The 26,032-nt window shown below is 39.9% G+C and overlaps 2 pseudogenes; both read left to right on the plus strand.

The window, feature by feature from the left end:
- Positions 1-4,991: 4,991 nt before the first annotated feature.
- LOC123576182 lies at positions 4,992-5,711 on the plus strand (annotated as a pseudogene).
- Positions 5,712-18,736: 13,025 nt separating this feature from the next.
- On the plus strand, positions 18,737-18,821 carry LOC123576346 (annotated as a pseudogene).
- The last annotated feature ends 7,211 nt before the right edge of the window (positions 18,822-26,032 follow it).

Here is a 26,032-nt window from a genome sequence, read left to right on the forward strand (position 1 = left end):
TAGTGATTACATGTGGCTCATCCTTTGTTAGTACTATATTTTACTTAATTGGTCCCCTATTGATGGATGTTTAGATTGTTGCAGGGGTTCTTTTGCTATTGTAAATAATCTTGCAATGAGCATCCTTACACATATGGTTCTCTTTTGTTTCTTTTTCTTTCCTTTCTTCCCCCACATTTTCTGAGTATAGATATAGGATAAATTCCTAGAAATGTAATTTCTAAGTCAAAGTGTATGTTTGTTTTAAATTTTAGTAGCTACTGCTAACTTTAGAGGCTTTAAAATGTGTATAGTTCACCTCATTAATCTTTCCCATAATGGTTTACAGGTTTTGTGCCATGCTTAGAGAGGGCTTCTGTCTATAAAAAGTTTCCTTCTTGTGCTTTTATGGTTTTATCTTTTTGATGTTTAAATCTTTGCCCCATCCGGAATTCAAGTTAATGTAAGGAATGAAATAGATATCAGGTTTTATTTTTTCCCAAACAGCTAGCCAGTTGTCCCAACACTGTTTATTGAATAATCCATCTTTTTTCTTGCTGAGTCAAAATGCTACTCTTACCATGTACAAAACTCCCACATGTATTGGATCTTTTTTTCCCCCCAATTCTCTGCTCTGTTCCATTAAATTTTCTATTTAATCCTATGCAAGTTTTGTTTTTTTTGTTTTTAAGTAGGCTCCATGCCCAGCACAGAGCCCAGTGTGGGGCTTGAACTTAGGACCTTGAGATCAAGACCTGAGCTGATATCAAGAGTCAGAAACTCAACTGACTGAGCCACCCAGGTGCCCGTAATCCTATCAAGTTTTGATTACTGTAGCTTGATTATGTATTTTAATATGTAGTTGAGTTAGTCTCCTCCATTACTCCTCCTTTTTCAAAGATTTTATGGCTATCCTGCCTTATTTAATTTATAGGTAAACTTAAATATGATTTATTAAATAAAAAATGATGCAGATTTTTGACTGGCATTACACAGAATGTAGAGATCCACGTGGAGGAATTAACTTCATTCATTAATCTTGCCATTCACTAGGAAAGCATTCCTTTCTATTAAAATATTTGTTGTTGTTTTCCTTCAGAAGCGAGTAGAGGGGCGCCTGGGTGGCGCAGTCGGTTAAGCGTCCGACTTCAGCCAGGTCACGATCTCGCGGTCCGTGAGTTCGAGTCCCGCGTCAGGCTCTGGGCTGATGGCTCAGAGCCTGGAGCCTGTTTCCGATTCTGTGTCTCCCTCTCTCTCTGCCCCTCCCCTGTTCATGCTCTGTCTCTCTCTGTCCCAAAAATAAATAAACGTCGAAAAAAAATTTAAAAAAAAAAAAAAAGAAGCGAGTAGAAATTTTTCCTCATAGTGGTCTTTTTACAGTTATTTCAAAATTTATTCCTTTTTGGGGGGACGGGAGTAGAAGGATTATTTTTGGTTGCAATATTAAATGGGATATTGTCACTTTAATATATTTTCTAATTGGTTATTACTTGAATACAGGAAAACTCATTTTTATGTTAAATTTGCAGCCATTTATGTTAATAAATTCTCTTACTGTTTCTAATAGTTTTCGGTTGATTCTGTTGGATTTTCCACATAACCTAAAACTATGATACTGTGTTTAGTCCAATGGGAAGTCTTCTAGTGCTTTAACATTAAGCATAATTCTGGCTTTTGAATTATGTATTAATCTTGCACATATATATCAGCATATGTGTGTATGTACATGTTTGCATACACATGCAAACATATCAAGTTAAAATTTCTGTTTCCTTGGAATTTGTATTGTAATTTATATTGAATTTTACCAAATGGTTTCTTTATATCTATTGAGATGATCACTCTGTTTTCATCATTTGACTTGCTAATATAATGAATTATATGAGAATATTTCCTAATATCTAACCCTTATTACATTCTTGAATGAATTCTACTTTTTTATTTAAAGAACTACTATATTTTATTTGCTAATATTTTATTTCAGAATTGTGTATCACCATCTGTAGAATGATTAGTCTGTATTTCTTTTTTGTGCTATCTGTGGGAGTTTTTGATAAATATTTTTCTAGTTCCTTTATTAAAAGGGTTTGGAATAATAGTATTGTTAAAATAAAATTGCATATCAGGAGTGAGGAAAGTGGTACATGTGCAGGTTTAGGGAGAAATATGTTTAGAGAAGAATGAAGGTGAGTATATGTGTGAGAGAGAGTTTTGAGAGTGTGTATGTGAGTGTGTGAGAGTATGTGAGAGTGTGTGTGTGTACATGAGAGTGTATGAGGGTGTGTGAGAAAGAGGGTGTGAGAGAGTGTGTATGGGAGTGTGGGTGAGTTTGTATGTGTGTGTGAGAGGGTGTGTATGAGAAAGTGTGTGAGAGTGTGTATGAGATTGTATGTATGTGAGCATGTGTGTGTGTGTGTGTGTGTGAGAGAGAGAGTATGTGAGCTTGTTGATATGAGTTTGTGAGAGAGAGAGAGCGAACATGTATGTGTGTGAGAGAGTGTGAGTGTGTGTGTGTGTATGACCCAGGAGGGGCAGAACTGCCATTAAGTGGGCCACTATCAGGGGAGAAATGCTGTTGTGTTTCTTGTTAAGGATTTAGGGCATATTCCAGCTGAGCTGAGATCTCCAAACTCCCCTTTAATTCATCTCTATCAATTAAAAAATTTGAGCCTGTACCTTTAAATATTTGTTCATTTACTCAAAATACTTCTGTATTAAGAAACGTCAAAAAGGAGACTTTTGATTTTTATTTAGTCCAGTGAAATTTCAGATAGCTTGACATCATGTCTCCCAAAACTTTAAACACCACTGAAGAAATTATAGATACAATTTTGGCTAATATGATAGTTTTACCATTAGGTACCAGCTAAAGTTATAATATATTCCTAGAGTCAGGTTCATTTTAAATGATAATGAGTATAAAATTATTACTATAGTCTTTTTCAACTTTATTTTTAGTGCCAATTTCTTGTCAGATCTGACTACTTTGCCACTGTTTTGACCTGGTATGATAGCTGCTGTTGAGCTTGGGTATACAGTGTCCATTGACTCTGTTATTTCTCACTGCTCACATGTGCTTACATTGTTAGTAATGATGATGCAGCCCATACTTCTATTTAATTAGGCTCATTTGATCACATAACACAGTTGATGTGTCTGATAAGTGAGGGCCCCGTGGGGCATTCACTTGCTTCCATCAGGGAACCAGGAGAACCCTTTATGACAACCCTGTGATAAGTGGACCAGCGAGGGTGCCAGTGTCAACCCACAGATTAAAAGGGTAAATATATTTCTTATATTTTTAGATTGAAGTTAAATATTGATCATCAGTAATTCATTTTGAACCATTCTATATAGAGATAATCCAGGGGAAGATTCTAGAGTTTTCTTCCGATACCTGTGAAGAGGGTATGAGGAGTAGCTGGACTTCTCTCCAGACTTGTGAAAAGTCTATCACTTGCACCTTGGCCAGGACAGCCCTTCACACATGCCCTGAGGTAGCCACTCCCTCACTGACCCCTTAGGTCCTATAATAGGAGTCTGAGGCCAGCTGACCTGGATTAGCAGCCTCAGCATACCTAGGCAGATGGTGGCAACCCTGCAGCAGCTCCATCTTTGTGGGGCCAGGGAGGACTGACCCAGGAAGGTCACCAGACCACTGCTCCCATGAGCAATGAGTTCCTCCTGCTGAGTTCTGCTTGTCTGCATCTAGGCTCCCTCTCCTCTTGACAATTCTATTTTGTTGACACCATACATAAAGGTGACATTACAAGAAAAATTGGGGTCTTCTGACAACTGCTCCTCCAGAGGTTTTTTTTTGTGTTTTTTTTTTTGTTGTTGTTGGTGGTGGTGGTGGTTTGTTTTAGCATTTCTTAACTGTACAGTTACCAGAGGGCCTGAAATGGGATAATTGTACTTTGCAAAAGGGAAGATAGTACCTAATGGCTACAAGAGCAGACTTTAGAGCAAGCTGCTTGGGTTTGCCTTCAGGCTCTGCAACTTACAACCTATGCAGCTTTGAGCAAGTTACTTGACATCTCCAAGCCTCAGTTTTCTCATCTGTAGAATGGGAACATTGCCACCATGGTCCAGAACTACTCCTATTTCTTCTTCCTCAGCATAGATGAAAATTATAACCTCTTGCCTCACAGAGTCAATTTCCAAGATGCCATCTTTCCAGACACTCAAGAGAACAGAAGGATGTTTTCTAACCTTTTCCAGTTTTCAAATTGTTCTCAAGGGCAGCACCTGGCAACTTTTTCCAGTGACTGGGAGATCCAGGAAGACAATAGGATGCTTCTTGTCTACAGACCATGACAGGTATATTGAGACATCACTTTGGGAACATCTGGGAAAGGCTTGCAAAGAGGACATATAAGTAGGAAGCCTGGATGGGAGATTGACTTTCTACGCTGGAGACTCTTAATGATGTGCATTTGATCTTCATTTTCATAGAACTCTAGGATTGATCATCCAAAGTGAATTGTATTCGGAATCCCTTTTGCTACCCACTTGAGTGGAATCTCCTTTTTTCACATGTTATTTTACAGTTCGTATATAGTAATGGAGCCTTCTCTTTAAAGATGAGCATCCAGGGGCGCCTGGGTGGTTTGGTCGGTTAAGCGTCCGACTTCGGCTCAGGTCATGATCTCACGGTCCGTGAGTTCGAGCCCCGCGTCGGGCTCTGTGCTGATCGCTCAGAGCCTGGAGCCTGTTTCAGATTCTGTGTCTCCCTCTCTCTCTGCCCCTCCCCTGTTCATGCTCTGTCTCTCTCTGTCTCAAAAATAAATAAACGATAAAAAAAAAATTTAAAGATGAGTATCCAGAAGTTAATGACTCATGATCGCAGGAGAAAAGAGCATTAATGATTAACAGAAGATTACTGCTTTGTGTATACATTTTGACTATCATGGCTAATCACTTGTTAAGATGAACTGTTAGAGTCATTTTTTATTAAACTCTGATGGTTTTGACAATAAAAAATAAATTTAAAAATGTAGGGGGGACGGAAGCGAGCATTGCTGGGGCCTGGAGGTGGGGAGAAAGTGACTGTGGGAAGAGCATGTCTCGACCAGCACTTGGATTCAGCTCCATCATTTCCAACATGGAAGAAACTTACGTCGATTCCCTGGACCCTGAAAAGCTATTACAATGCCCCTATGATAAAAACCACCAGATCAGGGCCTTCAGGTTTCCTTATCATCTTATCAAGTGCAGAAAGAATCATCCTGATGTCGCAAACAAATTGGCTACTTGTCCCTTCAATGCTCGCCACCAGGTTCCTCGGGCTGAAATAAGCCACCATGTATCTCAAGCTGTGGCGATAAAAGTTGTATTGAGCAGGATGTTGTCAACCAAACCAGGAACCTTGGACAAGAGACTCTGGCTGAGAGCGCCTGGCAGTGCCCTCCTTTCAATGAAGACTGGGATAAAGATCTGTGGGAACAGACCACCCCATTTGTCTGGGGCACAGCCAACTACCGTGGCAACAACAGCCCTGCAAGCAACATAGTTATGGAACATAAGAGTAACCTGGCTTCAGGCATGCGTGTTCCCAAGTCTCTGCCGTATGTTCTGCCATGGAAAAACAATGGAAATGCACAGTAACTGAATATCTATCTCATCAAATGCCAGATCCTAGAAGACTCTTGCTTCTTCCTGCTACCAATGGGTTCTTCATTTTTTTTTCTCCTAATCTAATTGTAGAAAGATAAACTGTGACTTTCAAACTGGAAAAAAAAAAAAAAGGACTATCAAAAAGGTAGTCCTTATAAAGCTCTTAGTATACTAAGTGCTCTGTCAACATTAGCTGGTTTTAAGCCAGCATGAGGGTGACCTAAAGACAGCGCTCATCGGACTAGTCAGAGGGGTCACCAGGAAGGGGTGTTGGCCTCTGGTCAAGGCCATAGGGTCCTCATCCCAGGATGCCTAGGATGACAAGGTCACTTTAGATTTGTGGGCCTGTTTCTTCCAAACACCCAATGCTGCTCAGTAGCTAAGATGCTATTTGCATTTCTGAGCTAACTAATGAAATAGTTCATAGTTGTACAATAACTCTTCATATAAAGCTGCTTTTTTTGTTTACTAACAATTGAGTATTGTATTTTCTAAATAAATGAAAAAGAAAAAAATTAGGGTTGGTTTAGTTTCTTTGTAGGACTACAAGAGATACTTATATTTTCAACTTGAAATTATTCTTTATTTTTACAGTAAATAAGAGAAAATATTTTATTTGGCCTCAGGATAGATAAGAGGCATCAGTGTCAAAAGTTAAAGAAAAATGTGTGGGAAGAAAACTCGAAATTGAGAATATTCTACTCAGGAATTGATTTTTTTCAAATATGAATGAGGCAGGCTATTATTCAATTTCCACATTAGCACTAATCATAGAGCACCAGGATTCTATGGAAGCACAGTCTGAATACACTGTAAAAATCTTTGTAGTTATTCATGGTAACTACTTATTTTTACTATGTATTTTTTTATTATGATAAAATACATGTAACATAAAATTTCCATTTTAGCAATTTAAGAGTATAATTTAGTGGCGTTAGGTACATTCATAGTGTCATGCAACCATCACCACTGTCTAGTTCCAGAACTTTCCATCACTCCCAGAGGTAGCTCCATAGTCACTGAGCAGTCACTATTCCCTTTCTGCCTTCCCCCAGCCTGTGGTAACTACTAATCTGCTTTCAGTCTCTGTGGATTTGCTTATTCTAGACTTTTAATAGAAATGGTCTTGTACAATTACTATGTATTTCAAAACATTAATACTTCAAGCTGCCTTTGATTAAAGGTGAGGAATTATGTACTCTTCCTCTAAGACCCCACCTAAAGGAATATAATACATTAAGCCACAGGGACAAAGAGATTGGTGAAGATATTAGTGACAAGAGATTTCAGTACATTTTTAGTTGCTGGGAAGTAAATAGAGAAGACACAGTCTGAAGTGTGCATAAATCAGAGAGCCATTTTGTCCAAAGAACCCCAGAGTGGGACTGGGATGCCATGAGGTGAGGTAGGGCCAAAGATAAGAAATTAACCCCCCAAATGAGTATATACCAGTGAACCCCAGTCACCCATCACCCACCATCTTACTTGCAGAATGTCAGTAATGAGGTGTTTACCTCACTGAGGATAAGAGGTTTCTCTCTAGATGGCCCTATGCAGTGACACTTAGGGCTGTCTCAGCAGCCCTGCCTGGAGCACAGACCATGACCAGATGATCCTTGCTTCCAATTATCCTTTCATCACCCATAAGTATGAACAGATGATGGGGAGTCACCAGAAATTTGAAGAAGGCTTCAAGCAGGAAAAAAAATAATGTGTCTAAAAGGAAGACTAAATCTGAGCAAGATGGATTACTCAGAGAATTTAAAACTAAAACAAAAACCAAAAAAATACAACCAAACAAAAACAGTTTGGTATCCAAACTGGTATTCTAATCAGTTTCCTCAAAAATGTAGGGGAAGATGGCCATGAAGAAAAGGAATTTTAAAAGAACAAGAGTGAGATCTTGGAAATTAAAAATAATGCCAAAAATACAAAGGCAATAGATGTTAGAAGATAAAATGGAGAAAATTCCCTGAAAAGGAGAGGGGAAATAGGTGAAAATAAGAACCATAGAGGATATAATCCAGGAGGCCCAACCTTTGACCCATAGTTGTTCTGAGGGGGAACCCAGAGAGAGCAGAGAAGAGTAGGTTATTTATTTTAAATGCAAGAAAATATTCCAGAGCTGAAGGATGAAAGTAGAGACTCTTAGTTAAAGTCGCACCAGGTACCTAAAATAATAAATTTAAAAACAGCTTACATTAAGGCATATTATCATGAAATTTCAGAACCCTAGGGATAAAAGACAACCCTAAAAATTTATGGAGCAGAAAGAAAAAGAACCTCTACAAAAAATGAGAATCAGAATGGCATCAAACTTCTCAATAGTGGGTATTGCACACTAAATGACAGTGGTATGGTGTCTTCAAAATGGTGAGGGAAAATAATTTTCAATCTAGGATTATAATTCAACTAAATGATCCGTCAAAATGAGGAGAAAATGAAAACATGTCATACATGCAAATATACAGACAACTTCTTGTCTTAGGATGTGCTTGAGTAGAACCAGGCATGAAACCAGAAAAGGAAGTAACCGGATGTGGGAAGAGTATAGTCAACCCTGCAGGGCCATGGAGGAATATTCCAGGAGAGCACTGGGCTGCAGCACCAGACAGTAACTGGTGCCCATTGGAGGGAAGACTCTGAGTAGGGGACCTTCAGGAAAAAGGGGACTCCATACAATGCCCAACTTGATGAAACGTTTGGAAATCACGTGAGTATGTTGATGCCAGAAAAACAGCAGGAAATTAGGAAGGCAATTAGAGACATCAGACAAAACAAAAAAATGAAGGGAGAAAATGTAGTCACGACGCATTCCTTTGCTTTGCAGAGGACATATTTACTGTGTCATAATGCTGTAAACTACCGATTATGGATTTAACAAAAATAGTGAAATAACTATATTAGGAGGATGTGGACAGGTGAGGAGGGGACAGCCTAAGAGAGTTAAAGAGCTATTAATCTTAACACCATAATCAATAGATAATGTCAACAGTGGATAAATCAGGAAATAGTAGTAGAAGCACATTATCTGGAACTATAGAAACAACCAACAGAAGAAACAGCTTTAAAAAGTTAAAAATGCTGGCATCTGGGGAGCAGGAATGGGGATGGGAAGGGCTAGGATAAAGGACCATTGTTTTCCCTCTTTCTAAAATGCAATTTTAAAAACCATGCGTGTATTACATTGATAAAAATAAAGCAAATAATAAAAATCAACTCAAGCTGAGGTATGAGAAAAATATGTAAATGGCATTCAGAAGCCAATTTATTTGTGATTAAGACAGCTATGCTATACAACTGCAGACAATTTTTTAAAATTTCGAGTCCTATGACAAATGAAAAATGGCTTCCTTAGAAAAGAAGATGAACCCGCAGCCAGCAGAAATAAGCTTCTATCCATTTCCAGAAGAAAATTCATTGCTCATTATGAGAATACATATAGGGTGTCTCTATCAACCTACAACCTGAGTTGTTAAAGTTAAAATTTAACAGTTTTAAAACTTTACAAAGACCATGAAAAGCCTTTATAACGCTGTAAATTCCAACCTGGGTGGAGGCATGAAGTCCACACAAATTCTGGCTTCTTTCAACTTCAAGTAACTCAGCATGTAAATCCTTAGGAATCAAGATGAATCCTAAAAGTGAAATATTTGCACCTTTGCAGAAAAAGCAGTTGAGTAGCATGTAGGTCAGTAAGAACGGGATTCTAAAGTCCACACACAGCATGTATGTACACCCACTATGGCCCCGAAAGGGCTTGGGGCTGTTGGAGAAGTTGTAAGCGCTGGGCAAATTGGGCAGGGTTAGATGCCCCTCTCTACCAGAGTGAGCCCTTCTTAGCTCCCAAACACTACAAACATCACAAAGTGTATCAGTCAGTGCAGGCTGCCATAATAAAATACCACACAATGTGTTGCTTAAACAACAGAAATCTATTTTCTTACAGTTTTGGAGGTTAGAAATCTAAGATCAACGTGCTGGTAGGTTTGCTTTCTCCTGAGGCCACTCTCCATGGCTTGTAGATAGCCATCTTCCTGTGTCTTCACATGGCCTTTCTTCTGTGCTTGGGCATCTCTGGTGTCTCCTTCCTCTTCTTATAAAAACACCCACCTTCCTGCCTCATTTAACCTTTATTACCTCTTTAAAGGCCCTATGTCCAAAAACAGTCACATTGGGGGTTAAGGCTTCAGGCTGTTAATTTGAGGTTGGGGAGCACAATTCAGTTTATAGAACAGCCTATAACATGGTGTCCATCAGTAAACCTCAGGCTTCCACAGAGAAGAGCCCCCCAGAGAGGGATGCTGCGTGACAGTGCCATGATATGGACACATGAGACAGCCAAGAGAGCACACCCACTTTACCAGTTTCAATGATTTGAATGAGTCAAGATGTTAAGGCATAGGAAACTGACTTTAGCAGAGTTTTCTGCTTCTGTTTTCCAAAGGACTCTCCAAGTTGAGTCACAATTCTGAAGCTGGAGGAGGAATCTCTGGTTCTCTGGCAAAGGCTCCTGCAGGGCAGAGGCAAATAGATCCTGGATGGGAACATCTGGGCATACACTTGGTGACCAGTGGTTGTGCAGGAGAGGAAATATATTCCTATGTTACTATATGGCTTGGCTATGACAGTGTTTAAACCATTATAATAATGACCTCACAGAATATTAATCTAACCAAACTAAGATTAATTCTAAGGGGAAGTTCAGGGATGAGGAGGGAGCTTGTATACAATTGGCCAGAAAGTAGGAAAGGGATCTGAATCCCCATCTCTCATAGAAAGGCCAACAAATCATCATTTTTGTGAGAGGGAAGTCAACCAATAATGCCTAAAACAGAAAATGTCATAAATCAACACTTGAGAGATGTTATTTAGAAACAATGGGGTAAATCCTAAAATAATCAGCTAAAATAAGAGAAAGTGGAAAGAGGAAAGAAAGATGGAGAAGGGACCTGGAATTTTTTTTTAAATAAATACCTTATAGAACTAGTTAACACTTTAAATTTTGGGCATGTAAACTTTGATTAAAATAAATAACATTATAAAAGGAAAAATGAAAAAAATCATACTGGCCCAATTTCCTTTGTCCTAAGATGACTATATAGAAAAGGCAGGAGCTAGAGGTATATGTAACAGTGATGGCAATAACAACAAGGCAGATTCCATTCCTTAATACTTTGTTGAGAAAATGTGTTCCTTCAATAAACACTTACGTACCTACTAGGTGCCAAGACATGGTGATGATGACACTCAAGGTTCCTGTTCTCATAGATTTTATATTCTAATGGAATAGATAGAAAAATACATAAACAGTTGAATAAATAGGATTATTTCCTAAGATGTTGATTGCTTTGAGGAAAATAAAAGACAATGGTTTAGAGAGTAACTGGGAGGAAGAAATGATTATTTAGACTGTGTGTTCAAGGAAATCCTTCTTAAAGAAATGAGGTTTGAGCTCAGACCTGAACAATGAAGAGGCAGCTATGGGAAAGGCAGAAGTAGCAGAATGTGCAAAGGCCCTGAGGTAGAACTAAATGTGGTGTGTTTGAGGACTAGTCAGGAGGCCAGGCCATTGTGACCAGATTGTAGTGAGTGAGACAGAACATGAGATGAGGTATATGTGGTAAATTTTATTCTGAGCTTGATGGAAAGTCATTGAAGATTTTTCAGCAGCCTTGTGACAAGAGTTGATTTGCACTTAAAGAAACAAAAACCAGTCTGGTTGCAGGGTGAAGGCTAGATTGGGGGATGGAAAGGGGAGGCAAGTTTAGTTTGGATATTTGAAGGATTTAGGACAGGGTGAAGCTGTGGAGATAGCAGTGGACAGATTTGGACTGGGAATCTTAATTTCAGTGTAGCTCTAAAGGGTAACTAAGAGGTTGGTAGGGGAACCTCAGAGGGAGTCAGGCAGAAGGAAGAAATTTTACTTCTGCAGTAGATCTCCCCAAATTCCCAGGTTCCCTTTGACATATGTGAACAGGAAGCTGTGGTCAAGGGCGGCTGAGGAATCTGAGTGATTATGCAGGGAATAAAGACTTGCCAAATTGCTTTAAACTCAGCCCATCTCCATCCTGGCTTTCACCACACTTGACGTGAACGTGTAACTGAGCTTGTAAATAACAGTGCTTGGAGGCAGAGCTGGGAATTACGCCCCTCTAGACAGCTATTCAGAGGCTGAGAGAATAGGGCCCACTCGCTGTAATGCTATGCATTAAAAAGCACTTATGCTGCTAAAACCAGCATTAGAATTGCACATAAACATTGCTGTCATGCTCTCAATGGGACTCTGGAGTCCAAGTGGGACTCTCAGAGTCTGCAGAGGGGAGAAAAGCCATCTTAGGCAGTGCAGTGATCTCTCCCTTACGGCCCACCGAGCAACACCGCCTCTCTCTCTTGTGGAGAATCCTCTCTATAAATGGGGAGAAAAATGAGTTTATTTCCAAGCCAAGATTAAACTGGGTCCACACTGCATGGAGATGATGGGTCTCTGAGAAAAGAGAAATAAAATGAAGCCAAGAAAGTACATTCATTCAGAGGTGGCAGGCAGGGATGAGCCAGGGGTTCTTGGAAGTTACATGCAGCTCCCTGCACAGTGCCCAACACACAGCAAGCTGTCAATGGATGGATGGATGGATGGATGGATGGATGGATGGATGGATGATTGGTTGGATGGATGTGAGATCCATACACTTCCAAAGGTGTAGCCTCAATAGTCCTTTATTCATTCAGTTTCTGTTTAAGAATTAAATGAATTTGCTAGGCTGAATCTGTGCAAAAGGCCTTGGGGGACACATGTGGGCAGTTGGCACCACCCATGAATTTGTGTTGCATACAGATTACGTTTATCCCACTCCAGTAATTCATTCCCTAATGTGATCTGAAGTCTCGAATTATCCATGACCACCAAACAGCAGGAAGTGAGTCAAAATCAAGTGGTCAATCTGGAGTACCTGTATTGGACCATACAGTTCACCCTAAGGAAGCAATTGCTGGGATTACCTCCCTGTTCAGATAATCGTCAACTCTCAGATTTACTTGGTTCCTAAAGAAGTGACAAGAAATATTTCTGAAACCTCAAATACTGGGGAGGACAAGGTCTGGACTATGATAGTTGTCCTGGGGTGAGGTTGACCTTTACATACTCTGCCTCCTTTCTCATCCACAACAAGGAATCAAATTACTACCAGTCTTGAAAGGATGCTACTTGGATAAATAAATCAAGTGTAAGAGCACTCTACATCAGGTCCAAAATATGTGAAACTCATGGAAGAGAAAAGAAATTGTCAAAAGCAAACAACATCTCTTTCAAATCCTGACATGGCTGTCCTAAGGTCTTGTCACTAAAAAGCCCTTCACTGAGCTTTATTTGCCTTTAGTGCCAGTATGATTCTTATTTAACATATAGTTATCAGTAACTTATGTATGACTCTACCATAAATTAAAAATAACGTACATTAAGAAAGTGTGGACCTTTAAAAAAAAGGCCTTAGCTAGAAAAGACCAAAAATCAAACCTAAACTTATCCAACCTCACGTTATATTTGTATATCTAAAAGAGATACAGAAGAGAAAGGAAGAAAAGAAAGAACACAGGAAATCATATCACCCCTTGGGAATAGTCAGCAAGATACAGTTAAGTTATGTTTTTGGTCCTCCCTGAAGACAAAAAAGCATGTCAGAGTTTTCAGAAATTTAGCCATAAAAATGTCTAAAATAAAAAAGTTCTAGGCATTTCTGTGGAACATTTCTGGAAATATTTTCTATCTTGAAGTAGATGGTAGTTACATGGGCATTTAATGATATAAAAGTTATTGAGTCATTAATTAGGACTTATGGACTTACTATATGTACATTATACCTTAGTTTAAAAAAATTCAAGACAACAAGGAATTAAATTCTAGAAAAATTCATTTACATGCAACATCTTTCTAAGCGTTACCAGATAAATGAAGGATAATTTTACTTCTCTTACATGTTAATTGTAAAATAACTACCACTGATGAAGCATTTACCAAGTATCATACCCTATGCTAACCTCTGCATAATCTTCACCAATTCCAAGTCCTTGGTAAGAACTGAGGGTCAGAGGGGTGCCTGGGTGGCTCAGTTGGTTAAGTGTCTGACTCTTGATCTCAGGGTCGAGAGTTCAAGTCCTGTGTTGGGCTCCGTGCTGGGTGTGGAGCCTACTTAAAAAACAAGCAAACAAACAAAACTGAAGGTCATAGAGGTTAAAGTGTAAGATGTATAACAACAGAAAACAGTATCTGTGATTCTGGCCCATCTGTCTTCTGAATCATTATATCCCCAATACATAGGCTGATATCGGGAATATGATAAGTACTTAGCAAATATTTGTGAAATGAAAGATACTTTGTATAATGTCATGAAACTAATATCAGAATATTCAAGTTTGGACCTTGAGTCTGCCTCCAAAGCTCAGGTTCTTAACCATTCATGATGTCAATGTCTGATAAAACAATTGAGTCTATATAGTAGTCTAAAAAATTGTAAACCAACTTCAGGATTATCTAAAAGTGTACCATACCTGCAAAAAAGTGTGTAAAACATAGCTGTACATTTAAAGAATGAAAATAAAATGAACACTCATGTACCTACCACAGTTAATAAATACAACATCATCAGTACCTTAGGAGCCCTGCATGTGTCTTTCCTGACTGCATCTCCCTCCCCAGATAACTACAGGTGACCTGAATTTTGTGTGTATCAATAGATTTCTCTAATCTCTCAATTTCGTTATATGTTATGTTTTTTTTTTAGTTTTCTTAATTAAACAGAGTAACTTTGGTAATTTTAGTAATTCTCTTCCCAATACCATAATCTCTTTAATCTCTCTCTCTTTTCATTCAGTAGGATACTTATAAATATTTAACAAGCAATTTGAGTGGGTGGCTGATGTGTAGCATTTGTTGATTTCCTTGGTGTAAGTTTTCCCACTGTGGCTGACTGATTTTAAGCCATCATCATGATGCCACTGAACATGGGGTTGAGGAGAGATGCACACAGTTGACTCCTGAGAGTCAATAGAAGCCAATTACTGTATCCCTGAACCTAATATACAAAACCTCATCCCTGGATAAGCCCAACTAAACATTTGTCTCTAGTTATTCCTGTATAATCTTATTATACAAGAGTAACCAGTTGGGCCAAACTGAACCAGAAATGAGAGGGCAAAGAAGCCCTTGTATAGTCCATGGAGGCCAGCATCTTAAGGGCAGAGAACAGGGCTCTGCTTTTTTCTCCTATTCTTCCTATTTTTTCCTATTTGCTAGACTAAATGAACACAAAAATTATGCTTAACTAACAGAAATGTATCTTCTTGCAGTTATGAAGTCCAGAAGTCTGGAATGAACCTTATAGGGCCAAATGAAGGTATCAGGCTCATTCCACTCCCTCCAGGGGCTCCAGGGGACAATCAGTTCCCCTGCTATTTCCAGAGTCTAGAGTGACATTCCATGCATTTTTTTTTTTTTTTTGGCTTGTGGCCTCTTCCTTCATCTTCAAAGATGTACAGTGATGTGCATCTTCCTTCTCTGCTTCTTTCCCATGGCCTTGTTCTCTTCTATGTCAAATCTTCTTCTCACTCCCTCTTCTAAGAATACTCTGATCACATTTAGGACCTAGTGGGATAATCAGGATAATCTCTGCATCTCAAAATTTTTTATTTCATCACATCTGCAAAGTTCCTTTTGCCATGTAAGGTAACATTCACAGGTTCCATAGATTTTGACCTAAATATCTTTGGGCCATTATCCAGCCTCCCAAAAGAGCAGAGGAGGGCAGACAGTGGATTTGGAAGAGCAAATGGAAGATAACTAGTACTATCCACTCCTTTGTCCCACAGCATCCATTCTTTTTCCTTCCAGTGAAAAGTTCATGCCTCTGACACAGGAAACAAAGTCTCATCATATTATCATCTTATTGTGGAGTGACATCAATTTGTGATACTCCCCCTGGTAACCTAAAGTATTATTCACTACCAATAATCTCCATATATACTAGCGTTGGGGGAGATGGGGGAAGAGGAACAATTAATTCAGGTAGAGCATAGTTTCTATAGTTCTTATTTTCTACATATTGTCCTGAGGTCCACATTGATAATCAGACAGCAAGGAATCTTCTGAGGTCCACTTAGCAGGGGTCCAGTTAGCAAAATGTCATTAATGTAATGAAGAATGTAATGTAGGGATGATGTTCTGTGGGCTGTCAGTGTGATAGAAATCCCTCTACTGCACAGTTGCTGTACCCGGATGGTATGGGGGACTATTCTCCCTGGGTCTCACCTTGGCATGAGGCATGAATACTCTTTACTCTTACCTCTCCAAACTAAGGGGGGTGGGTATTTGTCAGACTCAGTGCAAGGTGAGGGGTGGCTGTGGATAAAGCATCTCTGGGGGCATGAGTGGCTCAGTCGGTTGAGCGTCTGACTTCGGCTCAGGTCGTGATCTCGCAGTCTGTGAGTTCGAGCCCCGTGTTGGGCTCTGTGCTGACAGCTCAGAGCCTGGAGCCTGCTTCGGATTCTGCGCCTCCCTCTCTCTCTGCTTCTCCCCCACTCATGCTCTGTCTCTGTCTCAGAAATAAACAAACGTTTAAAAAAATTTTAAAGCATCTCTGGGGGTCTTTTATCTCAACTGTGGGGGTAGGATTAATTGGTTCTGTAAGTACACATCTGAGTCTTTCTTATACCCAGACAAGTTCATTTTGAACTTAAGAGCCATAATTTCCTGTCGTTGTCTGTCTGGTTTTATAGTGACCTCTTGTCTATCTGGGTTGGCTGGAATCAGGGAAAGTCCCTCAGGGTATGAAGGGAAAGTCATTGAGTGCAGAGCAGGTGGGAGTGGCAGGGAGTACATCAATGAACTCTTTGAAATATTATCCACACCATCTCTCTCATTTGTACATCACCCTCCATCGGTCACTCTCTTTTCTCTTCCCCATTCTTAGCCAAACATGGTGAAATCTCTTAATTTCCTCACCTGCCATTTATTCATCAGCCCACTCCATTCTGACTTCTACACACACTCCACCCAAAGTCTCCTCTAAGTTCATGAGGACCTCCATGTGTGGCAGTGACCTTTTAAATCCTTACCTTGCTTGCTCGCCAGCAACAGTCTTCCACTGCTCACATGCGCTGGACTGTGTCTGTTTCCCACTCCAGATCTGTTCTTCCTTTCCACCCTGACTTCCAGTTGACTTCTAAGGATTACATCAACAGGCCCCCATACCTTCTGGCTAACAGTTAGTGTTGGCCAATGAAAGTCCAGACAGAAGATCAGAGGTGGGGAGGAGAGAAGTTTCAGGGAGTTTATTCCCCTGGCTTTAAGCTGTGAGACATTCATGAGTATTATAAAAAATGTTTTGATAAAATCTAGGCAATCAAGAGATGAATAAAAATAAAGAACTAAAAAATAGAGAAGTTGCGATAAATGTGATGGGGGCTGAATCCATTAAATGTAAACTAAGACTAGACAAATGTGGGACTAGTGACTAGTGTCTAAACATCTTGATCAACAGATAAGGATGGATTTGGAAGGTGGAGATGATAGGAGGAAAAATAAGAGGACTTATTTCCTCCACTTTTAGACCAAGAAATTGATAAATGCTCCCTAAAATGTAAGCATGTAGTTTATTCAAAAAGGTTATGACCTCAGCCTCCAAAAATGCCTCTCAAACTTTGTTCTCAATCTTAGTGCTATATTTTAAGAAATCTCATGTAGTGAAGAAGCAATCTTCCAAAGTTCGGGCATTTCTTCAGATTCATTTTGGTTCCTCTTTCTTCTTGAAATTCAATTAAATTTCAATATGTAACTTTCCCCTTAAAATTAGTATATAGAATTATTTTATCTTTACAGGAATATGTCTCATGTTCATTTTCTCTCACTCATACAGAAGTGTCTGAAATGAAGTTTATCTATACTAACAATAGTTATTTCATGGTGGTGGAATTTAGGAACAATTTCCTATATCACTATAATTCTGTTGTAACAGCTAACAAAATTAACAATAATACCTTAATATCATGTAATACCTAGTTCATGTGAAAAATTCCCCAACTGTCCCCAAAATGGCACATTCAAACCAGGATCCAATCAAAGACTACATATTGTATTTCATTGTTATGCCTGTCTCCTTTAACCTTAGAACTACCTCATTCTCTTTTGTCTCCCTTAACAATACCTTGTTGAGACTAGGCCAGCTATCCTTTAGAGTGTACTGCCTTGTGGACTTTTGTGATCCCTTGTGGAATTGTTTCACTTGTTCCCCTAATCCCTGTGTTTCTTGTGAACTGAAAGTTAAAACTAAAGTCTTGGTTAGATTCAGTCTAAATAGCTCAGGCAAGCGTATGTCACAGCAGATGTCATACGTCATGTTGGTTCATCACAAAAGGCCCGTACTGTCTGGTTGTCCCACTACTACTGAGAATGAGATAGAACCCTGATCCCTCCTCTGCAAAGCCTTCCCCCTTGTAATCTATGGGATGACACCCAGTTAGCACCAGACAAGTGTCCCCTATTGGTCCATCCAGCAGTGATCCATGTTTGAATCATTCCTCTTATTAGGAGTTGTGAAGTAGTGATTTTCTAATTCTGTAAGTCCATCTGCTATCAGCTGGGGTTTTACTATAAAGAAAAAAATGTCCTCTGGTTACCCTGAAATACAGCTGCCACTTGAAAGGCAAGATAATGCCTAATTCTTTTCCATTAATTGTAAATTTTACAAGTAAGGAGTTGATATAATAGCCTCCTCTGATGATGACAAGTCACCTTTTTTGGCCTCTTCTCTTTTGAGCATCATTATAGACTTAGGATTTTTATACATTCAATTTATAGTTACCATGTATTTAATGCTTAAGTTGCCCCAACTTTGACCAGTAGGAAACCCTTCAAGCTTATGCCTATATTCTTTTGACACAACCCTATTTTTCTTTGAAAGCTAGCTTGCTTGCTTTCTGGTTCAAGGGACCTCGGTTTTAAGGAGTAAATTCCATTTATTTTGCCCCAAGTGTTGAGGGGAGAAATGTACTTAAACAGGTGTATCCGATGCATGCCTTTTATATATTTAGTCCAAAGCTGGGCACTGTGAAAGAAACCAAAACAAAAGTGTGTTCCTTATTAGCTAGTGAAGCTTTTGCGCAGTGGCAGTATCGTAGCCAATGAGGTTTATCCGAGGCGCGATTATTGCTAATTGAAAACTTATTAGCTAGTGAGAAGCTCATATTCCCACTAGAGAGATGCCTAGAACCAAGCACAGTTAGGGCAAAGTGAAGGAGAGCATTTGTTTTGGGTTTACTGTCAATCAAGCACAGGGGCCCAGGCATAATCAGGAACAAGCAGGGAAACTGACACTGCCCTCAGGGCCCTACCCCCAGTACAGGGAGGTGTGGGCTATCTCCTGCCTCCATGAGACCCAGGCTAAGGTCCAGTGTTTACCTGGTTCCCAGAGTTCTCACCTCAAACTCCACCACTAAAACAGCATGCCTGGCAAGTGCTGGGGGTTATTTGAGAGGGTTCTGGCTTTGGATGGCAGTACAGACTTTCCAGGAAGGGGTATCTGGGGTGGTGTGCCACTTTACCCAAAAGTGGCATGCCTCACAGACAGGCAGAGGGCATGTTCTCAGTGGCTGCTGATTGGCTCAGGTAATGGTTTGTACCATGTCTGTGTCTTTCGCCACTACATGGTTGGCTCCAAGCAGGTGGTAGCCTACCTTGCTCTCCTGGTGCTCAGAGTCTGGCACCATGCCCTGTACATCAATGACTATTTGACACACAAGGAAAAACTTTAAAAACCATTGAGTTTAGAAGTTGGAAGGAATAAAGCGGAGAGACAGATTCTGTTTTAGACAGAAGACTATAAACCCACTGTGGTAGTCTCAGGGTTAAGACAGGAGAAGATATAACACCAAATAATTAGATAATACCCCTAAAGAACTTAGCTTTGTGCCGGTAAGATAGTAAGACTGGGTAAGTGTTGTTAAAGTTAGCATAGCATCTGTCTTTGTCAGGTACTTGCTTGTGTAATATTGGACAAGTTACTTTACCCCCTGAGACTCAGTCTCCTCACCTGTAAAATGGGGACCCATAACAGTACCAACCTCACGGGGCATTGTGAGGATGAAATGAAATAGTGCATTTAATGTGCTTACCTGGAGCCTAGCACAGTCACTGTTACATGTGTGTTGGTTGCTAGTATTTTTACTGGTAGGAGGCAGTGCTGCATGTGGCCAACTGTGTGAGATGCTGTAAAGAATTTCAGAAAGTCAGGAAGGGGAGAGAGCCCTTTGGAGTTGGAGCAGATGTCACGGGTAAATATGAGGAGAACAGCTTTATTACAGTGGTAGGAAATAAAGAGATATATTTGGTCATGAGAGTGAAAGAAAAATGGAAACAGAGCAATTAGGACACTCATCTGATAAGGCTGCTGAAAATAAAAGAGAGATTTAGACTGGTAGGTAGAAGAGACAGCAAAAATCAGTGAGGGGGAGTGTTATTTTAAGTAGAGATATGGCCTTTATTTGAAGAATCTAGAACAGAAGAGAAGTCTAAAAGTGCTGGAAAAAGGGACAACAAATGTGGGTTCATTTGGTGTCTGACACAGCCCCATCCACTCTTCCTACTATCTAGCTAAGAAGAGATAGGGGGACCTTCCCCTGGGCTAAGAAGAGACAGAGAAAATAGACTTTCCTACCAAAACAGCATCATGGCTCTCCTATTAAAACCCAGCAAGGTGCTGGGGCGCCTGGGTGGCTCAGTTGGTCAAGCCTCCGACCTCAGCTCATGTCATGATCTCACGGTTCCTTAGTTAAAGCCTCACATTGGGCTTTCTGCTGTTCATGTGGAGCCCACTTCGGTTCCTGTCTCCCTCTTTCTCTGCCCCTCTCCGTCTTGTGCTTTCCGTCTCAAAAATAAATAAAAACAAATCAACAACAACCCCAAACCCCCAAAACCCAGCAAGGTGATCTGGGAAGACTTGAGCCCTGCCTGTGCACTATTGGCCGGATGGCCTGACTCTGGTTACATAGCCTCTCTGAAATGGCTTCCCCTCCTGGACAGGGAAGATAATACTGTCACCCTGGCAGAGGTGCCTTAAAAATTAGAGAGGATGCATATAAAACACCCATGACTCCCTAGGTGCTAAGTAAATGGTAGTCACAGCATTATCAGTGGATCATATTTATACTCTAGCCTCCAATTTTATAAGGGATGTTCTTAAAAATGATGTACTTGCTCTCAAACATGTATTTGACAAATTATTTAAAGGGGTCTTACAGAGAACAACTTCTATGGAAGCAAAATATATTCCATACTAGAAAATTGAAGGAGGCAATCATATGTTCAGGCTAGCAGCATCACCATTGACTTCAGTGCTCAGTTGTCCTGCCAAAATACCAGTTGTCCACCAAACATAGGGTGATTCCTCAATATAAAGTAGGGATGGGTTGGGAAGGGGCCAGAATTATTATTTTGAAGAAATTTCTTCTTCTCCTCCTCCTCTGGCCTCCTCCTGCTCTTCCTCCTCCTACTTTTCTTCTTCTTCATTATCATCATAATGGAATATTATCAGACCTGGGGTTCTATTTAATTGAAGTTTCTGACTAATTGAGGTGGATCAGATAACCCCTATCATTTCCACATTTGTGAAACATCATTCTGCAACGTATGAGCCCACTATATCTTCTAGTAAGTGTCATCTTGGAACATAATTGGGTCTTTCTTTGATGATTCAGGATCCTACAGTGCCACAGGACGGTCAATGCAAACATTAACAGGAAGTAGAGTTCTGTAGGAAAATGAAGAAGGTTGAAGGAATTGGACTGAATTGGCTCCAGGACATAACCTCTTTATACACTCATTTTCACAAGTTTCTTCTAACAGCACTTCTGGCTTGCAACTGTGGTTTGTTGGGTTCTGGTTAATCTAATGTAACCAGGGAGTCAAGAGGGTCCCTAAGTGTTGTTTATTTCTCTTGGGCCCCATGATGACTTCCTGGAAGTCCATTCTGTCTTCTGCCAGGCTCTGGGTTCAGGGCCACCCCATGTGGTACTATTAACTACTTTCTTCCCTAACTTACCGTCTTGTCCCATCCTGCCTCATTATTGAATATATATCATTGCAATGGATCAAAATTAAAATATTAGCACAGCATTCCTGTTTAGATCCCTAATTGTGTGACAGTTGTATCTTTTCTTGTGAGATGTTTTGCCATTTATACAAGCTTGTAGTAAGAAGAGTTCATTTGCATTTCAAAATAGAATTTTGCTAGTGGAGAATCCACACCAAGAAGACAGGATCACAGATTATTTTCTAACAGTGATAGCACTGCAAGAACAGCACCTCTTAGTTGAACAAATAGCTTTTTAAGGAGTAACTTACATGCATACAGGTTTCTTTTTCCCAAGGGACATTAACAGGCATTCCGGTATTTGGCTGAACCATATAAGGAGACCCATTGAAGAGAAAGTTTATTAGCTTTTTCAAGAAAAGAGTTTTATCACAAGAAAATTAATTTTTTATTAACATATTGCTAAACTACATAATTTCTGTGCTGATTCAAACATTTCTCCAAATACTTTTTGTTCTTTTTTTTTTTTTAGCATCACTAAAGCCCTGTGCTTTCTCTCTAGAAGTTTAATACATTTTTGAACTGTAACATCTAATTTCACAAAGTTCAAAAGGATGTGGGTGAGTCTCTGTAGTGGAAATAGTTCTCATACTTAAAAAGTTAAATCATAGAGCCTATTCCGTCTGGAGACCAATGTCCAAGGGAGTCATTTTTCACAAGGGTAGATCAAGTCATAGACCATGCCAGCTCACCCATGGTACAGTGTTGCTACATTATTGTCTTATTTGAAAACATGTTCTATTAGGTCTGATATATTTTGTAAGCATAATTTTCACCAAACTCTCACACAATATATTCCCAAGGTTTAATCACGACCTCAAGAGACAGGGCCAATAGGCACTTCAAATTGTCCACCCCAAGCCCTCTTGACATCTTGAGTCATCTGGGAGCCCCATCAGCCTAGAAATGGAAGAGCAGTAAGAAGACAGTCTCATTTGTGCCTGTAGTTGGGAAAACGCAACTTTACTTTGGGGTGAAGTCACAGCATTCCAAGTGCCCACAAGATGGCACCATTGTACCCATGCAAGCGTAATGGAGCCTACTGGGCAGTTGCTGCAGGGCCCAAAGTAAGAGAACATTTGGACCCTGGTGAAAAGCCAAAGGACACCCAGCACAGGAATGAAGAGTGTTGCAGGGAGAGTGTAGAAAGCTTAGGGAATAGAGATCTGGGTCAGCTTCCAATTCAAAAATTGTATTTATAGAAATACTATACTTTTATATATTGAGGTGCTGGTTACTTCTTGAGAAAGAAGGAAGTGAAATTTATGGGCCCTTTTGATTTTGAATTAAGTTTCCTTATGGCTTATCCTCTTACCATTTGCCAAGAAAGCAAACTGAAATCAGAGATTTCTTTTAGGAAGAAAGTTTCAGGCCAAACCCGTACCTAGCCCAGTGAATCCTCTCTGACCCAAAAGACTTAATCCATTGGAAGATTAGTTTTAAACATCAGTTATCTGTACTGTTACTACTTTGGATGATTACAGTATCACTGGACATCGTGAAAAAAACATAGTTTCTTTTTCATTTTTTTTTAGTCTAAATAGATCCCTGGTTGGTTTCAGGGATCTGGATGCAGTGCTTCAACACTTGGGAGGCTCATGGGTGTGTAGGTGAGTGTGTGTGTGTACTTTTGTGTTATACTGGGAAATTTATTTTTAAAAGGTCCTTGGTGACTTCAGATGCCCCTGCACCCTGCCCCGGGCCTCCTCCAGTCTTCCTACTCCTGGGTACCTCCAGAGCATAAGGATTTGTGAACAACCCTAAGTCAGGCCATATTGATTCTGTTTTCCACAGAAAGAGTCCTGCTTTTATCTTAGGGAAGGAGAATTCTAGGCCCTTTGGCTTAAGTGAGATGGGTTACCAGGGAAAACCAGCACTATCTTCCTTTGATATGGGCTCTAATTCATGTAGGAACATAGGGAGTCAGTTCAAATAATGTGACAGTGTGGGCCCTGAAGCCTAGGGGTGGAACTTTGAGAAGATCGAAATTAAAAATAAATATACAAAATTAGACTAAACAAAATTTAAAACAACAGTACTCATTACTGACAGCATATATTGGAATATTCTTTTCAAAAAACAAAATACAAAGGACCTTAAAATGTTTCTAGACTTTAACCTGCTAACAACAAATGTGTGAATTATTCTAAAAGGATCATTCAACAGGAGAAAAAAAAAAGCCATAAGCAAAATATTCTTTGCAGCATTATCTGTAATTCCAGAAAATTAGAAAAACTAAATGTCAAACAATATATATGATTAGTGGTTAGATAGATTAAGCTACACCTAGCTACTAGATGAAAATATGTGCAGCACCACAAGTGAAAATAAGTATCACTTTAATAGAATTTTAAAGTGCTAATTTCAGGAAGTAGAGTGAAAAGCAATGATCTGCATTGCTAGGAAGGCCAGGGCTATTCCAGTTGGTTCAAAAAACGGGGCTTCTCTCCAAACAGTACCCTGTGCTCAGTGTGTTCAGGGCGCAGTGAATAGATTCAGGGTATGTCTGTGTCTCTGGAGCGGCCTTGTAATCAGCATCTATGTGCCCGGTCAGTACACTTTTGCATTGTTGCAGAAGTAAGCTCAGTGTTAGGATGTCCATGATGGTGGCCTCGGCTTCCAAATGTTTGGCCACATAGTCTCGTGGACTCTTAGGGTCTCTAAGAACTCTCGTGTACTGCCGAGTACAATCTGCAAAACAGAAACAAAGAAATCACAACTGCCCCACTCCCTACTCTCCCACCCCATCTCCCATCCCCACTTGGCACTGATCTGAGTTAATGGAACAAAAGATGCTATAAACAAGCAAAGGAACATCAACTCTTCCCTGATTACAAAGCAGCATCCACTTTGCAGATTATCAACCTTGGGGATTATATAGGGTGAAAATTTGATTTCCCCATCACTGACCGCCCTCCTCCCACCATCCAACAGACTCCTCCCCTTCCTCTCCCTGCTATGTACACAGACTGCAAATGAATTTTCATATTAGTGTAAATTATACACAATTAGTGAGGCAATTTGGTTAAATATAAATCACATCACATAACCAAAAACAAATGTTAATAATTTATGGATTGGGTTATAAATTCTCTAGGAGGGTGTGTGTGTGTGTGTGTGTGTGTGTGTGTTTGCATGTGAGTGAGATCTCTTCAGGAGTCCAAGTATTGATTGTTAATTGTATATTGATTTTTGTGCAGATACAGTAAAATATAAGCTGATAAAGTTCCAGGTTCCTAACCACACAGCCATCAGAGTCAAAGCATTAAGACAGGGACAGGTTCCCCTGACTCAGCAAGCTCTTTCAATATCAGTTTTTCACCTTAAGACAGAAAATGACTCTACAACTTTATTTACCAGTGAGCCCACTGCTGCCATTCCCCTTCCATTGGGTGAACAATCAGTATGAAGAAAATTCAAGTCAGTTGTGGTTGTCTACAAATGTCAATGAGAGAAGCTTTACTTGTTTGGTGCGTTATTTCCTGTGTAAGTTAGAATAAAATATTATAAATTATCTGGAAAAGATGAACTCTGTCTTTGTAACCAATATGGATGGAAAAGGGGTTGCTGGTGAGTTAAGATAAATTGAAATGCCATCTAACTTCCATATAGAGGCTTTTATTTTTCTTTTCACCTTCAGCATAAGAGCTACTTACATTTTGAATTGTCCTTTAAATGCTGGTCATGTTTAACCTTGTCAAGTTTTGAGGTTTCAGTAGAAAAGTGCTAGAGGGGCAGGTTGTGAATTAAGTGCTACTTCAATTAAAAGTGTTATGGAGTCTCCCTGCTACTTACCTGTCCATAGTTGGCTCATAGGGGCTTGATGGAGGCGGAGGATAGGGGCCAGAAGACAGACGGATATCGGGCTGACCTTGAGAGGGTCAGCTTGCAGAGACTATGATCGGCACCATGTTACTTCCAGAGGGCCAGGCCTCAAATAGTAGCCAAGTTCCCTGGGACAAGGCCAGCATCTAGGAAGGAAGGGAATTAAAAACAAAAACAGGCATCGCTTTCCTGGATTACATTTCTTTCCTTTTATTGCAATGATTTTATATACAAATGCGCTACATTATGCCTCTGCAGCCAAAATAATTTCTGTCTCACGTTGTGCCTATGGTGAATCAATTGGAACTCAAGCCTTCAGAGTTTAAAGAGCTATCACACTCTGTGAGGGAGCCAGAACTGAGAGGCTGTATTCATCAGTAAATCACCACTGCGTTCTGGCCTGGAACTAGGCCAAGAATGCAACCATCCCCCAGAAGACAACGGAAGGTTCCAAAGGTCTGACTTCTTATTAGCAA

The sequence above is a fragment of the Leopardus geoffroyi genome, chromosome C2 (genome assembly GCF_018350155.1).
Source record: "Leopardus geoffroyi isolate Oge1 chromosome C2, O.geoffroyi_Oge1_pat1.0, whole genome shotgun sequence".
NCBI classification, from domain to species: domain Eukaryota; kingdom Metazoa; phylum Chordata; class Mammalia; order Carnivora; family Felidae; genus Leopardus; species Leopardus geoffroyi.